General features: G+C 37.9%; 1 protein-coding gene and 1 pseudogene across 2 annotated transcripts in view; both read right to left on the bottom strand.

Moving 5' to 3' along the window:
* Nucleotides 1-18,464, bottom strand: part of Sytl5 (synaptotagmin like 5) — a 232,509-nt gene that overhangs the window by 154,012 nt on the left and 60,033 nt on the right. The gene's annotated exons all lie outside the window — the stretch shown is intronic.
* Nucleotides 2,253-2,603, bottom strand: LOC109118410 (annotated as a pseudogene).

The raw sequence follows: 18,464 nt of genomic DNA, 5'->3' as shown, positions 1-18,464 counted from the left end.
TATATATATATATATATATTAGATAGATAGATACATAGATAGATAGATAGATAGACTGGGAGATTTTACTCTTTTCTGTTTGCAGTTGATCCATTATTGAATAGTAGAGGTGGAGCTATAGGTCTATTTCTCTGCACATGTCTCTGGAATTCAGAAATATTTTCACTTTTTATTATGAATATAAAGTTGTCCTACCTCTAGAGAGTATTGATAGATTATAAGATTATTGAAGTTAGTGGAATTCTGTTCTAATTGGCATATAATGAGACCTGCCTGGTGCAGCCATCTCCTTCTGCCTCCCTCCTTGGCATGGCACTCTACTTTTTCTTCTCAAAAGGCAACAGGTGGTGTTGTCACAGCCAGTGGTCCAGAACCCAGCCGATTCCTGGGTACCGTGCCCCGCTACAGTGTGGGTAAGCATGTCTGATCACATGATTAAGGGGAGGGAACAGACACAGCTTTTTACTAAAGGCAGCTCTACACTATAAGATGGGTGAAGTGGCAGCTTTATAGGTTCACGTGCACTTCTAGTTGGAAAACTCCCAGATGGAGGGCCTCTTATCCCTCATCTCACACATGAGGAAAAACTGGTTAGTGCTCAGATGGAGCGGATGAATGGTGGAGTTGGCATAGCCCTACAGTGGTGCACTGGAATCTGAGACTTGGGTCCTCTGCTTCTGTTGTAGAAGCCAAGTGGGCAGCCACTGAGCAGCCCAGTATGGAAGGACAACAGGCAACAGAGGGTGGACCCAATGGACAGGGAATTCCTCAAATGCAGATTCTTGGGGCAACAGGCCAATTCCTGCAACACTTGGTGTAAATCCTACTTCTTTAAAATTGTATAGCAGCATGTTTGCAGAAAATGCATGCACTTTGAATTCATCATTTGGGACAGAATTACAAATGCTCTTGTTAATCCTCTCAAAGGGCGTATTCAGGTACTGGCATTTCTTCATTGTTACTTCAAATATCTGATCAATAAATGATGATGTTTAAATGTGAAACTGATTATTGTCTTTTAAAGAAAATACATTTTTAAATACACTTTTTTCATAATTAATAGCCGCTAAGTACTGCTTGCATTGCCTATGTTAGGTCACCTCATTTATGACTATAATTTAGCAGTGTCCACAACAGAGGATGGAAAATTATATTCACCATGCACGCAAATACTCCATAGGTAACTCATCTTCCTGAAAGAGGTAGTGTAAAGTACTTAACAAGAGCATCATTCCTGTTTTCTGCCTTTTTTTCTCATTTCCTCATCACTGCTCAGTTTGAATGTAAATTCTCTGGTCCTACACAATTCTTTAAAAAATATTTTTATTTTAGGTACATTTTACGTATACAAAATAACATTCATCATAGGGAATTTGTATCTGTACGTGGTATATCTTGCTTCTTCTTTTTTCCCATTCCTTTCCCCTCCCCTAGACCCCTTCTCCCCTTCTTATTTTCTTTTTTTCTTGTCCCTTCTTCTCTCCCTCCCCTTGTTTCCCTTCTCATTTGAATATTTTCTTCCCATTTCCCAATATCTATTATGCATTTTGATCCTTATTTACACTTTTGGTTTCCCACAACAAAGAAATAATGTAGTATTTAAACACGTGTCCAATTTATCTCACTAAGGAGTATGGTCTCAAGGTGCATCTATTTAGCTAGCAATATCTCAAGTTTATCCTTCTTTATGGCAGAGTAGCAGTCCCATTTAATTCTTGCCAACAGTGTTCACCTTTACCCCTCACACTCATTGTCATGACTTTCTGACTTTGATCATTCCCACTCACGAATCATGCCTTCCACACTTAAATAATGTTTTTCAGTTCCTCAGCAGGTGCCAATAATATGCTGAGAATCCAGCATACATAGGAGGCACCCAGCCAATTTCTTGGCCTCTCAAGGCCTTCTTTGCTTAGAGTCCCTAAGTATGTCTTCTCTGCTCTCTGTCCTACACAGCTCCTCCCCTGAAGCTACTTCCCCTACCACTCCAACTGAAATTAATCCTTTGTAATTACTGATTCAAAGGCCTTATACTGACCAGTGCTTACACCCCCGACTGGCGTCAACCCTCTCTATGGCAGAGCTCCTGGATGCCCCTCAGACACCTCCAACTCACAGTGCCTCAAAGTCAAAAACTTTGTCATAGTTTTAAAGCATTTAATAGCATTTGTTAACAACAAAAGTGGGGCCTTCTCTTCCATAAAACAATACAGCTCTGGCTAAGCCTCTAAGGCTTTGCACTATTCTCTTTGTTAGCCATTCTTCCTGAGTCCAGGCATTCCATCCAACAAAGAGAAGGACACATCCTGGATGATACCAGGTTGCTCACAGTGGTTGCCCACTTCTCTCTCGCTGTCTTGTGGGTTGGTGGGCATCCCAGTGTTGTTGTTGGCCTCAGAGCCTGCCAGCTCCAAGATGTAGTCTGTAGCTGAGTCATGTGTGGTGAGGAAGAAATCCGTTGTTGTGGAACCTAACAATGGTGTTTATTGTTCTTTCAAAAAGTGATATACTTTTCACAGATAACTGCAGCTCAGGTCTGGAAGCAGGGTTCTCCTGTTGATTGTTGTCTTTATGGAACTCTCTTGTCTTTTTTCATCAGACATGATGGTTGCTAGTTTGTTCTCTGGTCAGGTCTGTCTCATTCACCAGCGAGAGTAGGTCCCTGAAACTACACCTGCCTATTGTATCTCAACTCCTGTCCCTCATTGGTCAGGAGCTGTTTTTTGTAACAGCCTTGACATTGAGATGTTATTTGTGTCTACTGGGCTTTGCTATAATCTTAGCTTTGCAGTGTTTGTCACACAAACCTACTTGCCTAATAAGCAGACATGGCTTTGAGGGAACTCTAGCACCATATTTGGCTTTATCTTGTAGAAATGTGTTTCAGTGGATAACTTTGCCTTTTCTTTAGGATGTCTCTCCAGGTTATCTGATTCTAGCCTTGTATTCTCTTTGCAGCTTTTTATCAATGTTTGTTATAAATGTTTGTAAGCCACTGATCAGCATATGATATGTATTTTTCCAGTAGATGTGTGGCTGTCCTCTTCCTTGCATTGTATTAAAGCCAGTGATGCCTGAATTTACACATTGACATATGTCTTGTAAATATTCTTGTGTCTACTCTATGGATTATCATTTCAATCAGTTACAACACCTTTATCTTTTAGCTCATTTTGATTTTATATCTGCATGAGTTTCTTTATTGTCCCTGTTTGAAAAAAAAATTTTTTAACCAATTTGGAAGCAAGAATCATGTACTCAATGGATTACCCTGTTAGAATCTAGTAAACATTTTTGATAAAAAGCGCACCTTATGCTCAATTCAAGCCCAGTTATGTCATTCTTAGCTCTCCTAGGTGATATCAGTGCACTAAAAGATGTTGCCTCGTTATTCCCATTTTAACTTTCCTCTTTACTAGTCTTGTATTTCTGCCTTTTGTCTTGCGTTTTGGTTCATTTAAAGACAATAACCTTCCTATTCCAAAAGAAAGAAATTGCAAGGAAGAAATGAGTCTCCAATCTATGCAATTTCAGAACCCAACCATGCAAAACTCCATTAGATTTCAAGGCTTGGCAATAATCTTACATGGTGTGAGACTTTTTCTGTCATCCCACTGATCCTGTGACTTTACCTGGGGCCATGGCTCTGCCACCTGGGCCCTAGAATCTGTCTGCATTTCCTCTTCTTTCCTTTATTTTGAATTGTTGTATGTGTTTACAGCTGAGTAGTTTTCTCAGCCCTCTCTCTGTCATATTTTGAGACTCTCACAGCCTTCTTTCATTTCATCCTCTATCTATCCCTTTCAGTCTAAGTTGCCATTGTTTCTGCTTATATAACATTCTCAAAAACGCTGAAATCTTCCATGAGAGTCATGAAAATTCATGTCATCAGACAAGAGGCTCCTTCACAGATCCCTATTCAAAAATCCCATCTTAATGTCTTATTTCTACTGTGAAGCACACCGTGCATCTCTTTAAATCACCCCTCTGTGATTGATTACTTTGGTCAATTGATTCCCTCAGCATCACTAGGAAAAGGATATCACTCTTGCTTTTATTTTCAGAGCATCTTTTCCTAACAGAGAACACCCAAATTTTTCTGTTGTTTACAATACAGACAGATGGGGACTTTCTCATATCATCAAACCCTGGTTACTTTTTGCTTAATAGCTATTCTCTAAATTTATGTCCTTCCTCTAGCATTTTATTCTAGACATAGAAAAACAGGTCATGCCTTTAACAATTTGCTTGGAAATCTTCTCAGCTAATATTACAACATCTATTATTCGCATAACTATAGGGCAGAATGTAGCTAAGACTTCTGTCTGCTATTTCGATATGGGCAGGACACTACTATGGGCAGGACATACTCCTGTTCTTGTGTTTCCAAAATTATGTCCCAAAGTTCCTTCTAAACCTTCACCAGCAATACCTTTAATGTTCACATTTCTATTAATAGTCTGTTTATAATGGTATCATCCCTAAGATGATACAGTCTTTCTCTACTGACCTCAGCTATCACTCATTTGTAAAAGAATTCCCATATTTTCAGATATTTGTTGTAGCGGCAACCTATTACCAGATACCAAAAGTTATATTAGATTCCTATGGCAGCTCTAATGAGTTGCCACAAATGTGGTGTCTTAGGGGAACACATATTTAGAGTCTTCCAATTTGAGAGGTCAGAAGTCCAAAGTCAGTTTCACCAGGCTGAAAACAAGATGTTGACAGTGCTCTGATCTTTCTAGAGGAGAATCTTTCCTTGATTTTCCCCAACTCATAGAGCTATATTTCTTGTAGTCTCTTTCTTCAGATTCATACAAACACCCAAATAAATGTGTACTGCCAAGCTGTCATGCATAATCTAAAGCAGAATTCATCAACCTCAGCACTATTATTGTTTTTGATGTGGGGTAGGAAGACTGATCCATAGTAGGATACTAATATTCTTGGCCTCTGTCCATTGGATAATAATAATAACATCTTTCAGTTATGATGCCAGACAATATCACCAAACATTGTCAAATATCCTGTAGGGTCGAAAATTATCTTCAATTGAGAAACACTTCTCTACACTTTAAAACGTATGATACTTTAAAATACAGTGAGAGGATACAGTTTAGATGGAAAATGACACTAAACCTGAAAAGTGGCAGAATAGAAAATGGATCAGAGAAATGATAAAAGAATATTCCATAAAGATAGCATGGGCAAATTCCTAAGCTGGAGAAGTACTTGAGGTATTTTAAATGAGAGCTAGCCGGTTTGGCCAAACTTGAGTGCAAGCAAGGCTTATGATCTCGGATGGCCTTATATCCACGCACAAGTAAAGAAGAATCTGGATTTTAATAGGCTTCTTGTTAGTTGGCTCCATCCCTTAAATCTAGATGAACACAAATATAATTTATATATTTTTATTAACTAATGATAAACTAGAAATTGTAAGAGCACAGTACACAATGAATGGTTTTAACACTACATGGTAGACTGTTTGCAGAAGTGGCCCCAATCATTTGATTCTATAGCTACTCTGTGTATCAACACTATTGAAACTGTGATTTAGGGGGAAGGGTGGGGGAAAGGGAATAAGGGAAAAGAACAAAATATGAGAAAGTGAAAAGATGGAAATAAAATGTTTGTAATTGGGGAGGGGAGGAGGGGGTGAAAGGAGGGTAGGGACAAGGGGAAAAAATGCTAACCAAGACCTGTCATGTAGAGGTACAAGATCTCAGTGATGAATGTAACCGTACTGTATACCTAGAATGTACAAATAGACTCAATAAAAAAAGAAAATGTGATTTTGCTGTCCTTCCCATAAAGACATACACCAAATGTCTTCATCACTCCAGTCTAAGCGAGTAAGTAAAATGGGGGAGTGATGGTGGGGCAGTAACGGGCCTGGTCCTTATGAAACCTTGGATTTTTATACACTCATTGAAAATGCAATCTAGTTTCCTGAAAGGTGACATATGTACTAGTTGGGGATCAGGATTCTCCAGAGATGAACCAGTATAAATATGACATACAGCATGCCATTTGCAAGCTAAAGACCCTGGAATGCTAGTAGTTAGCTCAGTCCATGTCCAAAAGCTCAGAATTGAGAAAGCTGATCGTGTAACTCTCAGTCTGAGGCCGAACATTTGAGAGTCTGGGGATTTGGTGGTACAGATTCTGAAGTCCCAAGGCTCCAAGGCTAGAGGGCCTGGTGTTCTGATGTTCAAGGGCTTGAGGAGGAAAGTGTCCCCAGCTCCGGAACAGAAACTAAAAAATCATGCTGTCTCCTTTTTGTTTTTTCAGGCCCTTAGCTCAGTGTATGGTTCCCACCCAAATTGAGGGTAGATACTGCTCCTTCAGTACATTGACTCACACACATACCTCATCTAGAAACACTCTCGCAGCCACACCCAGAAATAATGCTTTGCCAGTTCTCAAGGTATTTATCAATAAAGTCCACTCTGGAAATTGACCCTCATAAGAAACAACATGGGACAGGCACTTGGGAGGTTGAGGCAGGAGGATTGCCATGAGTTCAAGGCCAGTTTGGGCTACATAGTGAGTTCACAGCCAGCTTAATCAAGGACTACGTGAGCTATATAGTGAGATCCTGTCTCAATAAACTGAGAGAGAGAGAGAGAGAGAGAGAGAGAGAGAGAGAGAGAGAGAGAGCTTGTCATGGGTGTAGCACGTGGGCACTCCTGTAATTTCAGCACTCTGGGAGACTGAAGCAAGAGGATCACAAGTTGTAGACCCAGCCTGGGCAACTTAGCAAGACCTTGTCTCAAAACACAAAATAAAAATAAAAAAGAGCTCTGGATGTAGCTCAGGGAAAATACCAGTTGGTGGATGAGGAGTCAAAGCCCACAAAATGTTTTCTGGGTTGAAAAAGGCAGGTTCACTATTACAAAAGCCTCCAAGATCTCTGCATGTTATGGTTTGGAGCAGAATTCTGTTACTTCAACAAAGCACAATTGCTTTTGAGCTCAGAAGAGCAAGGAGGAGGGCTGGGAATTTAGCTCAGTGGTTCTGCTGTTTGCCTTGCAAGCACAAGGACCTGAGTTCAATGCCATCCCTGATACCCAAAAAAAGACAGACAGAGAGAGAGAGAGAGAGAGAGAGAGAGAGAGAAATAGAGTTGAGCCATGTCAGCCTTGTTGCCCTGTCTAAGTCTTTAGACAAATGAGTTCAGTGTGATCAAAAAAATCAACTCATATATATATATATAAAGAATCCTAGTTGATCCCCCAAAACACCACTGAGGCAAGTCCAGTCCATATTAGATCCTACAAAAACATGATACCAATAAATGGTTGAGGGGTTTTGTTTTTTAATAAAGGCTTTATTGAAATATAACTCACATATACAATTTACCTATTTCAAGTGACACCTCACTGTTTTTTAGCATATTCAGATATGTGCAACCATCACAGTCAATTCTAGAATATTTTCATATTTCATATTCATGGTCTGTGTACTCATTTTCCACAACCCTTCTATTCCCTCAGCCCCATAACCCTAAGCAACCAGCAATCTCATTTTGGTATCAATAGGTTTGCTTATTTTAATATTTCATATGAATAAAATCACATAATACACATTCTTTTTTTGAATGTCATTCACTCAATGTTTTCAAGGTTCATCCATGCTGTAGAATATCAGCACTCCATTCTTTTTTATGGCTGAATAATATTCCATTGTCTGCATACATCACTTTTTGTTTACTCAGTCATCAGTTGAGGGAGATATGCATTATTTCTAACTCTCAGCTACTATGAATAATTTTTCTATAAATGTTCATATATATATTTTCTAATGTGGACATGTTTCCACTTCTTTTGAGTATAGAACTAAGAGTGGAATTGCTGGGTCATATAGGAATACACTGTTTAACCATTTGAAGAACTGACAAAATATTTTCCAAAGTGAGTACACAATTGTACATTTACCAGCACTATATAATTCTGACCCTTCCTCAACATCACTGAACACTTATTTTTGTTTTTATTTTATACTAATGCCATCATAGTAGGTGTTAAATTGTATCTCACTGTAGTTTTGATTTATATTTCCCTAATTACAAATGATACTGAGCATATTTTCCATTGTCTTTGTCCATTTGTTTCCCTTATTTGGAGAAATGTCCATTCAGAGTAGGAGGTTATAGAACAGTGGTAGAGCAAGTGCTTAGCATGTGCAGGATTTTGGGTTCAATCCTCAGCACCAAAACAAAAACAAAAGAAGAAGAGGAAGAGGAAGAAATAAATTTCTACTTAGATCCTTTGCCCATGTTATACTTAGGTTCATTTTATTATTTCTTTGTGAGGGTTCTGTTTTGGATAGACATTTTATCAATTAAATTATTTACAAATATTTTCCTACTTTGTGCATTCTCTTTGCACTTTTATCAAATGGTGTTCTTTGAAACACAAAAGTTTTTAAGTCCAATTTATTTATTTTTTATTTTATGCTTAAGCTTCATGTATCATATGTAAAATTCAGTTGCCAGAACAAAAGTCATGAAGACTTAGATTTTTTAATCTAATTTACATTAATTGTTGTACATAATTTGGAATAGAGGTCCAATTTCATTTTCTTCTATGTAGCTATCCAGTTGTCCTAGCACCATTCATTGAAAGGACAATTCCTCTCTCCATTGAGTGGTCTTGGTACCCTAGTCAATCAGTTGGCTGTTGTCTTCTCATTTTGATTGTATGACATATGTGCCTATGATTATTCAATTATCTAGGTTATCTTCCTGATGATTTAACACTTATATTGTTATAAAATGTCCTTCTTTATCTCTAGTAGAATATTTTTTCTTTTATCATATATTTTCTCTGGCATTAATCTAGCTATCCCAGCTTTCTTGTGGTTGCTGTTTACATGATTTATCTTTTGTCGTTCTTTTGCTTTCCATCAGTTTTTATCTTTAATGCTAAAGTAAATCTCCTATAAACAACATATAGTTAGATCTTGTTGTTTTAGTTCAGGCAGATGATCTGACTTTTGTTTGGACATTTTAATCCAATTGATTTTAATGTTATTTGTGATAGAGTTAATTTATGTTTACCGTTTTACCTTTAGTTTTCTATATCTCATATGCCCTTTTGGTTTCTATATTTCTTCTTTACTACTTCCTTTTGCATTAAGTAAATTTATTTTCTGGCACTGAGGAATGAAGCTAACACTTTCATACTGAGCTACATCTCCAGCCATTTTTTATCTTGAGGCAGGGTCTTGCTAAGTTTTCTATATTGGACTTGAACTTGCAATCCTCATGTGTGAGTCTCTCAGAGGGTAAGTGAATATTTTTAAAGCAATATTTTAATTTGTTTAATAATTTTGCACTGTATTTTCTTGAATTATTTCCTTAGTGGTTTCTCTATGGCTTATCATATCTTATTAGAAACAGTCTCCAATTTATGTGAATCTAATTCCACTGAGCTACAGAAGCATTATTTCTGCACAGTTCAATTCAGTTCGGCTTTTGTGGTATTACTGTTATACATATTAAGTCTAGAAATGCCACAATCCCAACAATGCATTTTTATAATTATTGCCTTACATAATCTTATGTATTTCAAAGCAGCTGAGGAAGAGCAAACTTACATTTATAGCTTTTGATAAATTAACCTTTTGGTCATTTGTAGTCATCTCCATTTGTTCCTGTGGATTCCAATCATCACCTGGAGTCATTTCCTTAATTTAGTACAGCTTTCTTCCCAACTGTGTACTATTACTGGAATATATATTACATTTCTGTATATTGCAACAATACATTAAAACATCGTTTCATAAATTCCTTTTAAAAGCTAGTTAAGAAAGGAAATTTTAAGTATTTATATAATCTTTTATTATAGCATAGTTAACTCACCAGTGGGTTTTACCTTCTTTATTTATTTTTGCAATAGATTTGAATTACTGTTTAGAGATAATTTACTTTCAGCCTGAAGAATTTGTTTTCCCTTTTTTTTTACTTTCTGCTACTTAACCTGTGTAATCTCAAATGATCTATCATCAAGTTTACGGGTTCTTTCTTCTGCCATTCAAAGCTACTAGTCAGACCTCTATAGAACTTCCCATTTTAGTTATTGTAGTTCTCAACTCCAGAATTTTTATTTGGTTCCTTCCTATAATTTCTACCTCTTCTTTTGTAATCTATATTTGATGTGGTATTGTCATCGCACCTTACTTTACTTTTTCAGTCACGGCTTCCATTAGCCCTTTGAATATATTTATAATCACAACTTTAAAGTCTTTGTTTAGCTCTACATCTAGTTGCTGTCACAGGCAGTTTCAGTTGCTTGCTTCTGTTCTGGTGTATATGGATCATACTTTTCTGTTCCTCTGCATGTTTCATTTTTTTTGTTTCACGTAGTAGATATTAGATAATACATTGTAGCAACGCTGAATATTGGTCCCTCTCCAAGTGTTTATTACTTTTCTGTTTGTTTAGTGACTGCCAGGAATATTTTACTGAAGTCTATTCTTGGCTACTACAGTGTAAAAGCTTTCATGAAGTATTTTTATAGAGTGCAGACTTCGGTATGACCACAGACACCTTGGAATGACACTCGTTTTGACAGAGCTATTTGTCTCTTTCTCTGGCCACACCTAGCAGCTAAACTCCACCAACTATTGGCTGATCCTTCTATTGTTTTTTCACAACATCCTAGGGAATAAATTGCTTCATAGATTTATCCAATCCAATCAGGGCTCTCTTGGAGGCTTAGTTACTGCTGTGGCTTGAATCTAGATATCCCTTCAAAGTCTCATGCAGTCAGAGGTGGGGCTATTTGGAGGTGATTGGATCCAGGGTGTGTGATGATGGGATTAAAGGTGTAAAACTGGGATTACAGGTGCATGATTGCTAAATTAGCCCACTGATTGGTTTAGCATAATTCTGTGTGCGGCTAATCGAAACCCCACCGTGGGTGTGGGTGGCATCAATCAATAGGCTTACAGCCTGAATGGAATATAAAGGGACAGAAAGAAGGCAGGCTGCTGCTGCTACTTTGGTATTTCACTTCTTTGCTGACATTTGCCTGCCATGCTATGAACTGTTTTTCCTCGGTGATGGCCCTCTGCCACGTCACTCGGCCTTGAAAACCTCTACAAACTGTGAGCTACCATAAACCTTTTCTCTTTTAACTTTGGGTGTTGAGTATTTTGTCTCAGCAGTGAGAAAAGTGACTAAGACAGTTCTCTAGCTCGACGTTTAAGATTTGCTTTGTTCCCAGGAGCACTGCTCCCAGCTTCTCTCCAACAAATTAGCCAGTCTTCAGTTTTGTCTATACCTCCAGTTAATATACCAATTTCTCCTCAGTTGACTTTCATTACATTTTCCACTGTTCTTGAAAGTATCTTCATACTTGAACTCCTCCACACTTTGTTATGAATGAAGTCAGTTCCTTTGGGAAGAAATTCAGAGTTTGTTTTTATGGACTGCTTCTCTCCTAGGTTTTTGTTTTTGTTTTTAAACCACAGCTTTTGAGATAGGTCAGGAAACATAATATTCTCAGTGACACCTCTGCTATAGGAACTGAACACTTGTAAAAGGAGGGAGTAGCTTTAGGTCTTCTCATCTTGTTGTCTAAGAAAGGGTCACACCTGGAATATAGCCTATGCAAATAAGAACAAGACCCCCAATATACTCAGTGATGCCACTCTCAGAATAGATTTTGTAAGCCAGGCATGGTGGCACATGCCTATAATCCCAGCACTTAGGAGGCTGAGGCAGGAGGATCGCTGTGAGTTCGAGACCAGCCTGGGCTGCATAGTGAGTTCCAGGTCAGTCTCAACTACATAGTGAGACCCTGTCTCAAAAAAACCAAAAAACAAAAAACAAAAAACAAAAAAACAAAAAAAAACCCAAAACAAAAACAGAATAAATCTTGTATTCCACGAGTGGGAGAATAATCTCCAATTATTTGGCTACATCTTCCCAGAAATTAACCACAGCAACAGGTGGCTGGGGGCAGGATGAAAAACACTGGTGACCTAAAGTTTCCCTAAAAGTAGCCCTAATGGGAGTTGGAGAGAAAAAGATTTCTGTGGTTTTTGTTGCAGCATTCCTGTACAGAACTTCCATTTTACTATCTGGAAAGTGAAAAAGACAGATGGAGTCTCAGGTCAAATACTATAGACACCAGTGATGGGGAACTTTTTAGAGATTGATTGTCTACACTGCAACCCCAAGCCCAATTATTTATCACAAAGCGCCAACAGTGCAATTAAACCTGAATATTGAGCTTTTAATTTAGAACATACAACTCATACATTAAAAGAAAAACATAATAACAAAGCTTTCAATGATACAAACAGCCTGCTGTGGTATGTATGCCATAGTTTTGCCACCTCTCGTGTAGACTTTCACTAAGATTTAATAGATTTTTAATCCCAAGTGCTGGGATTACAGGCATGCGCCACCACACCCGGCCTTAAAGTACTTTTATGATAAATAAATAACTAGGTGGTCTGAAAAATACTTTATCATGCCATTTTAGAAGTGATTCCCATACATAAGTCACATTGGAAGAATGTGATTTACAAAGATTCGAATGAAGCCTAATTCCGTAGGCAATAAGATGTAGCAAATCATTTATTGTGCTATAGAGAGAAAGTGGTCCCACTATTCAGAGTGGCAAGCAGAATAGCAAGATTTTTAAAAGTAGCCATCACTACATTTGAAAACAGCATTTCATGAAAACTGAACTTGCAGAAGGAGATCCTTTTTCTCCAGACATTTGGCCCAAAAGTGAGAAAAGTTCATAAGGTCGTATCTAAGAACCTTTATACTTTTATTTCAGCCTGAACATATAAACTATCTGGAATGCTTTATCCATAATACAAACAACATGGCAAAATCATGGAGCAGGGAATTAATCGCACCTAAACACCAACAGCATTTTGCAATGAATATCACTAAATAATATAACAGCACTCTACGAAGAATTTCTTCTACTTTTGACCTCTTGTATGAAATTAGCTTCTTTACCAAAATATATTCAGACTATTTTTTAAGACTTTGCAGTGAACTTTCTGTGTCCTAGAATTCTAACTTTTGATTTACAAATATTTTAATTACAAAAAACTAAAAACTCCCAGTAAATACTAACATGTCACGGAAGAAGAATTTTCAAAGATTAGGGAAAAATAACTTCAAGTGATCCCACTTGCCGATCTCTGAGGCCTAGGTCAGGGAGGAATCAGATCACACACACACACACACACACACACACACACACACACACACACACACACTTTGAATTAGTGAGAACAGACTCTTGAGGCAGACTAGTTCACATTACTGAAACAATGGTCTGAAGTAGAAGCTTCAAAAATATCTAATTTGGCTGAGTATGGTGGCACACACTTGTAATCTCAGCCCTCTGGGAGTTTGAAGCAGGAGGATTGAGAATTGAAGCCAGCCTTGGCAACTTAGTGACTTAGTGGAATCTGTCTCAAAAAAATAAAATGGCTGGGGATGTAGCTCAGTGCAAAGGCCCTGAGTTCAATCCCCAGGCTGAAAAACAAAAGTCATACTCTATTTATTTCACTTGATTGCTGACAGCTTAGAAGCCTCACTGCTGCCCCTGCATCTTTCCTCAGAGTGGTCAAGTCAGAGTTAATAAGAAAGCCTGCTTGCTTCTTCCTTTGGTGCCAGCGGACATTAGAAACATACGAACTCCTTCCTGTGTGAGAATCTCCACCCTAGCCTCACTCAGTAACTTCTAGGAACATGGGGAACCATTCTCAGACCTCCATGGGAGGCATCTTGCTCTTCCAAGACCGTAACAAATCTTCTTACACCCTCTTGATGTGTTTGGGGTGTCACTGTCTGCATATGTGAATCAAACTGTGAATGAGAGCCCCTCATGCATCTTTAAAGTGGCACGACCGTATTCCTCCGTTGCTCTCTTCCTTTTTCCTTGCATAGTAAAAAGTCCTTTCCATGAGACTCTTCACTATTTCTCCCTATGCTGCCTTTCTAGCCTCACCTCCCCATCTCTTTCACCTCACCTAAACCTATTCATCCATTTTTCCCACAGTCACTCATTTTCTGTCTCCTACTTTCTCCCTACAATGTTCTAATTTCTACTTTCCACTTCTCTTCCCTACCCAAAGGCCTCTTTCTTTTTCTCTAGGGTCTACAAAATGTTTTCCTCATCCCCCAAGAGTAGATAAAATATGTTTTCCTCCTAAAAGCTTCACTAGCTTCTCTAGGTAGATATCTCTCTGTTTCCTGGTTTAGGACAAGATTGAACCCATTGTTCCTACCAGCTCACAGATCTCACTTCCCTACAAGAATCTGAGCTTTATGATGGCAAAGACACATCTTAGTATTCCACCTGGTACCCCAAATATTATTTCTTTACAGTGTTTTCTTCCTCATTCTTTCTCACTGTTTAAAAAATAATTATTGTACATGAGATCCTAATGATGTAATTGACGATGTGAAATAGGAAGAAAGGGGTGGGCTAAAGGTGTAGGGGAAATGGGAAGGGTAGGGGAAAGGGAATAAGGGAAAAGAAAAAATGATAAAATGGAAAAATGGAAATAAAGTGTTTGTAAATAGGGAAGGGAGGAGGGAGTGAAGGGAGGGCAGGGATAAAGGGAAAAAATAAGAACCAAGACCTGTCATGCAAAGGTACAAGATCCCAATAATGAGTGTAACTGTACTGTATACCTAAAATGTACCAATAAACTCAATTAGCAAAATAATTATTGTTGTAAAATTGCTCCATGTAAAATTTGTCATTTTAAAGTGTATAGTTCTATGACGTTTATTACATTCAAAATATCATACGATCATCCTCACCGCCTAAGTCTAAGACCTTTGTATCATTACAAGAGGAAACTCTTTACCTAAACATTTATTTTCCTTTTCCCTCTAGCCCCTGACTCATACAATTTCTGTCTCCATGCTTTTTTGTCTACTGTGAATATTTCATAAAAATGAAATCATATAATTTCTAACCACCATTGTACTCTGTTTCTACATATCTGTTGTTTTTAGATTCTACATATAAGTCAGTCATGCAGTATTTTCCTTGTTCTATCTGGCTTATTTCACGGAACACAGTGTCCTTGCACTTAAGTGTTTGATAAATTTGGTTTTTGATCACAGACACAGTTCTACCATGGGAAAGTCTATCCTGCACCTTCTGCTACTCAAGTGCCTCAAATATATGGGTTACTGTTTCCGTGGCCACCACTAAGCTGGTGGGACTAGGGAGTGGTAAGGTAAATTACCAGTTCTCTTATGTTTAATTGATTTTGTTAGTTTATGTTAATTTCTTTAGTGGAGGGACAGGCTTTTGGAGTGCTTTGTAACAATTTTGGTGACCTCTTTGATGATGCATTGTTAGTAAAAATGTGTGTTTCTACTAACGCTGCTCTTGATTTTCATATGAAACTCAAGAAAAAGCATAAGTCTCCTAAGATATGAGTTCCCACTAGTACAAATATTGTGGCTACTGAGATGTCTTCTACAATATTAGCTGTGAGTCTCATTAAAACAAAGCAAACATCCTCAAGGATTCCACCCTCATCCCTGGTGCAAAAACATATTATCTGTCAGCACATTGAAAGCAGATCAAAAGTCTTCTGTCATTAAGCAATGTCACAAGACTCACACAAAAAGGAAAAAAAATCCCAGTAATCAGAATATTTCAAATGCAGAGAACTAGTAGATTTCCTTTCCTTGCAATTCAAGATTTTTCTATAATTCACACATAGGACAAAGCCGAAAAGCATTTGCTCAACATAAATTTTATATTGCTTCCAGGGCATTAATTTGTATCAGTAAATAGAAATCATGGGTATCTGATGTTTATTATTAGAAAATATTTCTTACCAAGAAAGTAGTTCAAAATTCGAGAGAATATTTTGAATAATTGGCTGAATTTCTGCCATGATATGATGTATATTGCAAACCTTCCTGACATGAAAGGGTCATTAAAGTTCCAACTTTCACAATCTGTGAATTTTATAATAATACACCCTAGCTAACAGTAGTTTGTAATCTGCTATGTGATAATCCCTGGTATAAGATAGTATTTGTTTTTATTTGTATTTTTCTACTGACCAGTGATGTTGAACATATTTTCATGTATTTATTGGCCATTTGTATGTCTTCTTCTGAGAAGTGTCTATTCATTTCACTTGCCTGTTTTCTGATTGGGTCTTTTCTTTTGAGGGGTCTGATTCTTTTAGTTCTATATATATTCAGGATATCAGTCTTTTGTTTGAGGAATGGCTGGAAAAACCTTTTTCCTATTCTGTACGTTGTCTTTTCACTTTGTTGGTTGTTTCCTTTGCTGTGCAGAAGATTTTTACTTTGATATGATCCCACTTGTTGATTCTTGGTGCTATTTCTTGCATCATGGTGATTCTGTTCAGAAAGTCCTTTCCTATGTCTATGTTTTTAAGAGTTTTGCCTAATTTATCTTCCAGAAGATTACATATTTGTTTAAATATTTAGATCTTGGATCCAATTTGATTTTAATTTAGTACATGTTGAGATATATGGATCTAGATTTGATGTTCTGCATGTGGATGGTCAATTTATCCAGCAACATTTATTAAAGAGCCTACCTTTCCTCCAAAGCATGGTATTGGGCTATTTGACAAAGATCAAATAGCTGAATTGCCTGGGGTTGGATTTTGATTGAGAATTTGTTAAATCCATGTATCAGTTTTTGAAGTATAGCCATTTGGACTATATTGGTTCTACCTATCTATTGCTGGTGGGAATGTAAACTAGCATAAGTTCTATAAAAATCAGTATAGAGATTCCTCAAAAAAGTAAAGCTAGAAATTCCATTTGACCCAGTTCTTTCCCTTCTAGGTATCTTCCTGAAAGAGTTAAAAACATCATGTTACAGTGCATATTCATATGTATACCAGCACAATTCATAATAAGTAAATCGTTGAAGTGGCCCATATGTTCATCAACAGATGAATGGAGGAAGAAAATTGGTATTTACACACAGGGAAGTACTGCTCTGCCATAAAGAAAGGTAAACTTGAGTCATTTATCAGCAAATAGATGCCCCTTGAGATTATAATGCTAAGTGAAATAAATCAGACATACGAGCATTGATATGACATGGTTTCTTTTATATGAGAAATCCAAAATATAAATAAAGAGTGACATAAAAGATAGATAATAGAAAGTAGAGAGATAGATATTTCACAAATGGCAAGTGATGGAGGGAGAAAGGAGGGAAGGAAAGGAAAAGGGATGAAAAAAGAATTGAGATTTGGCTCTTCAGCTGCCTGCCTGCCTGAGATCACCCGGTGGGTGCACAACCTCTCGGACTGTGCAACAACAGACCCAGCAAGGACTCAAAGACCCTGGAGGGGGTCTCTTCAGCTGCCTGCCTGCCTGAGATCACCCGGCGGGTGTGCGACCTCCTGGACTGCACGACAACAGACCCAGTAAGGAAGGTAGCTGCACGGGCACCCTTGAAACACCCCCACGACCTCCCCCAACCGGTTCTCAAACCTCCTGATTGGGCCAGTCCTTAGACCAACTCTGTAGAGGCATAGGTTCTCATGAAGGGTAGTTTTCTGAGCTCCCAACTTTGAACATCTTTAAAAAAAGGGCAGGGGAAACTGGTAACAGAACTGAGTGGAGTTCAGCCCTGAGGGTAGGGAAACTCAAGTTAAGCCTTGTGGACTGTGTTCAGTCTCAGTCGTGGGGAATTGCCATTGGCTAGCTGAGACCAGGGGATTCGGTTCTGCATATGGCTGTGCATGTGGTATAATATGAGATCAGAGACAGCCTGAAAGAGGGCCTTCAAATTCGTTTTATTTCTCTCTCTCCTTTTTCTTTTTTCCTCATTCCACCCTAAAATTTCTTTCTTTTTTCTGTCCTCTCTCTCCAACTCAGTCTCTTGCTCCATCATATTATTCTCCCTTTTTATTCCGGATCCTGCCCTAACTCAGACTTCTTCTTGTATTATTTTTTCTTTTTAGGAGGGGTTTCTCTTTATGTTCTTTTCTCCAGTCATTTTACCTCACTCATGGCTCTGTACCTTCAAGGGAAGGCAAGCGCCTGTTATTGTTAAGGGGATATATTCTTGTCCTATTGTTGCACTCTCTCTATCCCCCCTGAAGTTAATAGCTTTGTAAAGATAGTAAGGTAACTCTACATCCTTTGGATTCACTTCAAACCTGCTCCAATTCTTTCACTTATCTAATCCTCTCGTTCTAAGTCTAACCCCCCATCCTAAATGGTAAAGATGCTATATTGAAAACCATATTCACTGCAAACATATTATGGGCTGCTTCTTGAAATTAATTTAATTCACACGAGTTAAAGGTGATACATTAATGACTACCACAAGTGGTCAGTTTACAAGCTGTGCCTGATCCTATTGGGCTGCTGAATGTATCAATTGGGATAAAGGGTTGTGATTGATTTAAAGAGTTGTTTTCTCTGATATTATGAAAATGAG

Source organism: Fukomys damarensis, unplaced genomic scaffold, assembly GCF_012274545.1.
Source record: "Fukomys damarensis isolate Sample0158 unplaced genomic scaffold, DMR_v1.0_HiC HiC_scaffold_39, whole genome shotgun sequence".
Classification (NCBI taxonomy): domain Eukaryota; kingdom Metazoa; phylum Chordata; class Mammalia; order Rodentia; family Bathyergidae; genus Fukomys; species Fukomys damarensis.
This window is presented reverse-complemented; position numbering and strand designations above follow the sequence as displayed.